Source organism: Hevea brasiliensis, chromosome 16 (assembly GCF_030052815.1).
Source record: "Hevea brasiliensis isolate MT/VB/25A 57/8 chromosome 16, ASM3005281v1, whole genome shotgun sequence".
Classification (NCBI taxonomy): Eukaryota; Viridiplantae; Streptophyta; class Magnoliopsida; order Malpighiales; family Euphorbiaceae; genus Hevea; species Hevea brasiliensis.
The window spans coordinates 60,470,134-60,477,532 of NC_079508.1; the positions used below are offsets into that span (position 1 = coordinate 60,470,134).

General features: G+C 45.4%; 1 long non-coding RNA gene across 1 annotated transcript; it reads right to left on the reverse strand.

The window, feature by feature from the left end:
* Positions 1-5,993: 5,993 nt before the first annotated feature.
* LOC131174500 (uncharacterized) lies at positions 5,994-7,399 on the reverse strand. Its single transcript, XR_009144821.1, has 3 exons — positions 7,118-7,399; positions 6,858-7,015; positions 5,994-6,409 (listed from the first exon to the last, which is right to left on the reverse strand). It is a non-coding gene; the product is annotated as an uncharacterized LOC131174500 (long non-coding RNA).

Below are 7,399 nucleotides of genomic sequence, written 5' to 3' on the forward strand. Positions count from 1 at the left end.
TATTGATCATTTTTGCAAAAGCGCCCAAACAAGCTCTAAAAATTATAAAACTTTGCCCATGGTCCTTAGCAATATTACTAAGCTATTGCAAAAGATTCGTAATTTTCTAAGCTACCACGAATATTTTATGAATTTTTAATCCTATTTAAGCACTAGAAAATTACGTAAAAACAAGGTTCGGGTTTACCTTTGCGATTCGACTTGAGAACGCTCGGGACGTCGACAATGAGGGCTAGCCAAAACCTCGGCCCAATTCGGGCACTTTTCCGTGAACGGGTTTGTGCGGCGAAATTTGCGGCCAATCAGCTGTCGAATTTCCGCGAATTGAGGATACCTACATGAAGCCCATAACACTGGGGTTAGTACATAAATTTTCAGAATTTTCTAAGCTCATTTAATGCTCGGAAAAACACTGCGAAGTTCCGTGGGACCCACCAAAAACGGTGTCGGAAAAATTCGAAATTTATGTCGTTGCGAAGCTCTCGACGAGTGGAGCGTCTTTGGTGGCCTCGGTTTTCTCGTGGATTCACGGTTTTCGAAATCTAGCCCAAAAGTCGAAATGGGCTAAAATCTTCCCGAGCAAAAATCGGACAATCCGCTCGATGGATTTCGGCGTTCTTAGTGTCTATGGAAAGCTCTCACGAGTAGATGATTTTAGACACAAGACCGGTCCAATCGGTGGCCGGATCGGCCGAGAAATCGAGCGAGCGGCACAAGCAGGGGAGGAGGAGGAGAGAGAAAGAAAGAGAAAAGAGAGGGACGACGCAGCGGAGAAGAAAAAGGAAAGGGAGCCGGTTCGATTCGACCGGTCCGATCCGGTCCGGTTCGATTCGAAATACAAAATTTTGAATTTTTACTCTGCCTCGGGACCGAAAACGAGGTCCAAAAATTCCGTAAAACTCAGAAAAATACGTAGACTCCAAATATATTTTTAGTTTTGCCACGTGGTCTTTAAATTAATTTTTAAAAATCATCAAAGTTTATATTTTCGGAAAATCGAACCCGATTTTTAAAATCCGAAAAATCTCAAAAAAAATTCCTAAAATTTAAATAAAATTAAAATATCAAAAATACTCATAAATAATAAAATTTGGGGTGTTACATTCTTCCCCCCTTACAGAAAATTCGTCCTCGAATTTTTACACAAGGCAGAATAAAACACATGATTATGCATTGAACAAGTAAGGGTACTTGCTACGCATGTCCCGCTCTGACTCCCAGGTGCACTCTTCCACTGACTGACTCCTCCACAAAACCTTAACCATAGGGATCTGTTTGGATCTCAGCTGTCTCACTTGGTAGTCCACTATGGCTCTGTCGCTCCTCAAATGTCAAGTTCTCTTTTAGCTCTATCACATCCATAAAGACATGAGAAGGATCAGGAATGTATTTCCTGAGCATGGAGATGTGAAACACGGGATGAACGTGAGAAAGGTTGGGTGGTAGCTCCAACCGGTAGGCAACTGCTCCAGCTCTATCAGTAACCTCAAAAGGTCCGATATACCGAGGTGCCAACTTGCCCTTCTTTCCAAATCTCATGACTCCCTTCATTGGAGAAACCTTCAGGAATACATAGTCGCCCACTGCAAACTCCACATCCCTCCGTCTGGGGTCTGCATAACTCTTACGTATATCGAAAGCCGTCCTCGATCGTTCCACGATTAAAGGAACTACCTCAAGTGTCTTGCACTAGGTCTACATCATGCACCCTTGCTTCCCCATTTCTGTCCAACACGGAGAGACCTACACTTTCTTCCATATAGCGCCTCATAGGGTGCCATCCCTATCTTTGGAGTGATAATCGTTGTTGTAGGCAAACTCCACCAAAGCTAGTCGCTCATCCCATTGACCTCCAAAATCCAAGACACTCATGCGAAGCATGTCTTCCGATGTTTGGATTGTCCTTTCTGTCGTCTGCGAGGGTGGAAAGTCGCATCAAGTTCAATTGTGTGCCAAGTGCCTCCTGCAACTTTCTCCAAAACCGAGAAGTGAATCGGGGCCCTGTCGGATATTATGGGCGGAACTCCATGCAATCGACTATTTCTCGAATATAGAGCCGAGCATCTTGTGCACGAATATGTAGTCTTCACAGGTAAGAAGTGAGCTGATTTGGTCAAGCGGTCTACAATTACCCATATCGAATCATATCCTCGCGTGGTACGAGGCAACCCAGTCATAAAATCCATAGTGATCATTTCCCACTTCCATTCTGGGATAGGGAGCTCTTGCAGCTTCCCTGACGGTCTCTGGTGTTCAAACTTCACCTTCTGACAAGTCAAGCACTTGGACACAAAATCTGCGATGTCTCTCTTCATGCCATTCCACCAATAGCTATCTTTCACATCATGGTACATCTTGGTGGAACCTGGATGGACACTGTAAAGTGTGTAGTGTGCCTCTTGCATGATTTCATTTCTGAGATTGTCCACATCGGGCACACATATCCTAGAACCTTGCACTAGGGCGCCATCATTAGCAAATCCAAACTCACCACCTTCGCCTTGCTGTACTCTTTCTATGATCTTCATCAATTGTTGGTCTCTGTGCTGGGAAACTCTAACTCTGTCCCTCAAGTCCGCCTCACCAAAAGTGAGCCAACAATACCCCTCATCCGACGGATCTAGGATTAAACCTTGATCCATCAACTCATGTACCTCCCGAATCAACGGTCTATTCTCTCTCTTGAAATGTGCGCCAATCGCGGAAGATTTTCTGCTCAGAGCATCTGCCACAACATTGGCCTTCCCAGGGTGGTACTGGATGGTGCAATCATAGTCTTTCAGAAGCTCCATCCATCTCCTCTGTCTTAAGTTTAAATCCCTCTGCTGGAAGATGTACTTCAAACTTTTGTGGTCGGTGTATATCTCGCACACTTCACCATACAGATAGTGTCTCCAGATCTTTAGTGCAAAGATTACAACCGCCATTTCCAAATCATGGGTGGGGTAGTTCTGCTCATGCCTCTTCAGTGCCTTGAAGCATAAGCCACTACCCTTCCATTCTCGCATCAAAACACACCCTAGGCCAACTCGAGGCGTCACAATACACGGTGTATCCTTCACCACTCACAGGTAGTGTCAACACAGGGGCAGTGGTTAGACACTCCTTAAGCTTCTGGAAACTCACCTCACAGTCATCTGTCCAAATGAATGGAACATTCTTCCTGGTCAACTTAGTTAGGGGAGCCGCTATCCTGGAGAAATCTTGTACAAAACGCCTGTAGTAGCCAGCTAAACCCAGAAAACTTCGCACCTCGATGGTATTGTAGGCCTAAGCCAATCGATTCTGACTTCAATTTTCTTGGGATCCACTTGAATACCGTCACTTGAAACCACGTGTCCCAAGAATGAGATGCTTTCTAGCCAAAATTCACATTTTGAAAATTTGGCATATAGCTGGTGCTCCCTCAACGTCTGCAACACCATCCTCAAGTGCCACACGTGTTCTTCCTCGGTCCGAGAGTATACCAAAATGTCATCTATGAATACGATGACAAAACGGTCCAAAAATGGCTTGAACACCCTGTTCATCAGGTCCATGAAGGCTGCTGGGAGGATCTTTCCATCCACTACCACTGGGCTACCCGGAAATACCATGTCTACGTCTATGTTGTCACTAAGTGGGGTAGCTACTGACAAAGGGCACTCTAAGGTTGTAGGGTTTCTACCCAACCTCATGGCAAACACAGGGGAGACAAATGAGTGCATAGCACCCAGATCTATCAAAACACGAGCCTCATAAGAACAGACCAGAAGAATACCTGCCACAACTGCATTTGAAGCTTGAGCATCCTGGTGGGTCAGGGTGAAAACCCGAGCTTGACCCCTACCCTGAGTGGCAGAACCCTGATACTGACTTCTACCTCCTGATCTGCCTCCAAATCCACATCCCCCTTGTCCTCGGCCCTGTTGGCCACTGAACTGACTGCCTGCCATGTTGGAAGCACCCGGATACAACTGTCGAGGAACATTCGCAATGAGAACCACGTGACCCCATCTCGTGGCTCACGAACATGGGGCATTCTCTAGCAAAGTGACCCGGTTGGCCACACCAAGCATACTCTGATCCCATCAAACAAGGTCCTGAATGTCCTCTCCCACACTGCACAAGGTGCCAAGGAGGATCTGAACTGCACCAATCTGCTGTACCGAACTGACCACCGCCTGGATCCGCACTGCAGATCCTCGTGGTCTCGTATGCAAAACCACTTCTCTTGCTCCTACCCTTTCCTCTGTAATTACCACAGCCACCACCGTCCGAGTACCCATGGAAGGGACACCGAGAACCCTCTGCTCTGTTTTTCTTTGCTCTTCCATTGTCATCCACATAGCTAATCTCAATCATGCAGCTCGATCAACCACCACATCAAAAGACTGATCCGACATCATGGCCAGGTTCGCATACCTCCTGTCAAGCCCCTTTAGGAACCTCTTCACCTTCATAGTTTCTGTAGCTACTGCTGTAGCGGCATATCTGCTCAATTCCAGAAATTCTGTAGCATATTCATCTACAGACCTGCCATTTTGTCTTAAGGCCTCAAAGGCCCACTGCTTCTGATCTCTGAAGCTTTCTGGCACAAACCGATTGATAAAAAGTTCCACAAACTGAGCCCATGTCAAACCCTCCATCCGGGGTAACACGTAGTCATTCATCCATTGTCTAGGCATGGGCCCCATGACATGCTGCACACACTCTATCAATCTTCTATCGATCAATCAGTAATTCTATTCTGCTGTCTGCGAGAATCCAAATCGATATGCATCGTCTGACACATCATAAGTACCAGGCACCAACTTCTTAAAATTTATGATCTGTTTGTAAGGTTCCCCTCTTGGTGCGGTGGACTGCTGCTGCTGTGGAGGGTGGACCATATACTGCGCCATCATGTCGATGGTTCTCTGCAGACCAGCTAGAGTAGCTGCCATAGGGTCCATGGGACCCTGTGCCATGAAAGACTGTTCCTGAACTGTGGGTAGCTGCTCTTCTACTTGAGCAGCTCTAGGCCTCCTACCCCGCCTCCTCGGGCGGCGCCTCATCTGTCTTGACACCTCGTCGGGCACATCTGCTCTGGTGCGATGGCGCTCTCACCTTCTACGCATTTTCCTGAAATTCAGCAGCATTAGCCCACAAAATTCAAAACTGCACATTGCACAGCTCTATAGACTCATATTTACACACAATATATGAAGCAGAAACTAGAAGCAAAGATGACAATGCAAGACGAATATGGACCCTATTTTTCCGCATGTGACACCTAGTAGACTCTTCCCAACACTTTAGACAACTTTTCCCTAAGAATGGAGCCTAAGCTCGATACCACATTTGTCACGACCCAACCTATGGGCCGGACCGGCACTAGGCGACCTAAAGCCCCGAGGCGTAGTAAGCCTTGACTATTCATTAACCCAACTCTAAGGCCCATTTGGGCCCAATATCAAGAAAACAAGCGGACAGTCAGGCCATAAAATGGACTTTCCAACGGGAGTTTTAGACTCACCCGACTGTAAACACAATAAACAATCCATTGGGGAGCTCACCACCCTCCACATACTCATCAACATAATAATAAATGGGAGCTCGGCTCCTCATCCAATCCATCAAAGCAGACTTAAAATATTAAGTTTACAGTCCAACATGAATATAATATTACGGACCAATTTCAAATAATTCACGCTAACACATGCGAAATTCTAAGAGTAAATAAAATTACACAAATATTGATAAACGACTGCGAAGTATAAAAGCGAGTTAACCTGCAATAAATATCCTCCCTGTAGCTTTGTAAAATTTTTGAGCAGAGTGAGCGTTCGACTCGAAGAGTAAAATATCAATCTTAACTATAATCTCTATAACTATCTCAACTAATGCACCTGTGGAGTGAAATGCAACAAAAACAACATTTTCACATCATAACCTCAAAAGGTAATTTGGAGCACTCACACACCTGTAGTATCAATCATAACATATGGGGCCGATCCCCTATCTGACTCTCTTAAATCCAACCTGGTGCCAGCGAATTACTCAAGCTCGGACTTCCACTTAATAACCAAATCGAGGGTCCCAGCGAATTACTCAAGCCGTGACTACCCCTCGAAGGAACGGGTCCCAGCGAATTACTCAAGCCGTGACTACCCCGTCCTATCCATAGTCCACACCACATCACACGCACGCCAACGCACGCACACTGCTCCAAATTACCACAACAACATCCATGGTACATCAACAGTTATGAATGCAACATAAATCGTGCCTAGAGTTTAACTACATAAATATATGCATATAAGTGATGCATGGGCATGCTGAACATATAATAATATCGAAATTATAATTAAAATTAATATTTTACTCACAAACTTGACGACAAATTACTGTGGCGGCTGGGCGGAGGAAGAAGGCTGTCCCGGCTCACCTGACAATCATATTACATTTATTTAATACAATCTGACTCAATACAAACAAAGAAAAGACCAATTACGTCCTAAGTCGTGCCGAAAATCCGGCAGAGTCTCCCCTATACCTAGGACCTACCCAACCTGCAAAAGGGTTCAAAACACACTTCTATACTCACAATCCATATATCAACAGTTCAATTATATCACACAGCCCCTCCTGGGCCCATCAAATCAGTCATCCATCACAATACGCAAAATTTCAATTTAGTCCTTATTATTGATCATTTTTGCAAAAACTGCCCAAACAAGCTCTAAAAATTATAAAACTTTGCCCCGCGGTCCTTAGCAATATTACTAAGCTATTGCAAAAAGAATCGTAATTTTCTAAGCTACCACGAATATTTTATGGATTTTTAATCCTATTTAAGCACTAGAAAATTACGTAAAAACAAGGTTCGGGTTTACCTTTGCCGATTCCGACTTCGGGAACGCGCTCGGGACGTCTGACAATGGGGGGCTAGCCAAAACCTCGGCCCAATTCGGGCACTTTTCCGGTAACGGGTCTGTCTGGCCCGAAATTTGCAGACCCGGTCAACTGTCGAATTTCCGCGAATCGAGGATACCTACACGAAGCCCATAACACGGGGGTTAGTACATAAATTTTTCAGAATTTTCTAAGCTCATTTAATGCTCGGAAAAACACTGCGAAGTTCCGTGGGACCCACCGAAAAACGGTGTCGAAAAAATTCGAAATTTATGTCGTTGCGAAGCTCTCGACGAATGGAGCGTGCTGGTGGCCTCGGTTTTCTCGTGGGATTCACGGTTTTCGAGAAATCTAGCCCAAAAGTCGAAATGGGCTAAAATCTTCCCGAGCAAAAATCGGACAATCCGCTCGATGGATTTCGGCGTTCTTGGTGTCTATGGAAAGCTCTCGCCGAGTAGATGATTTTAGACACAAGACCCGGTCCAATCGGTGGCCGGATCGGCCGGATTTGGCCGAGGAAGCT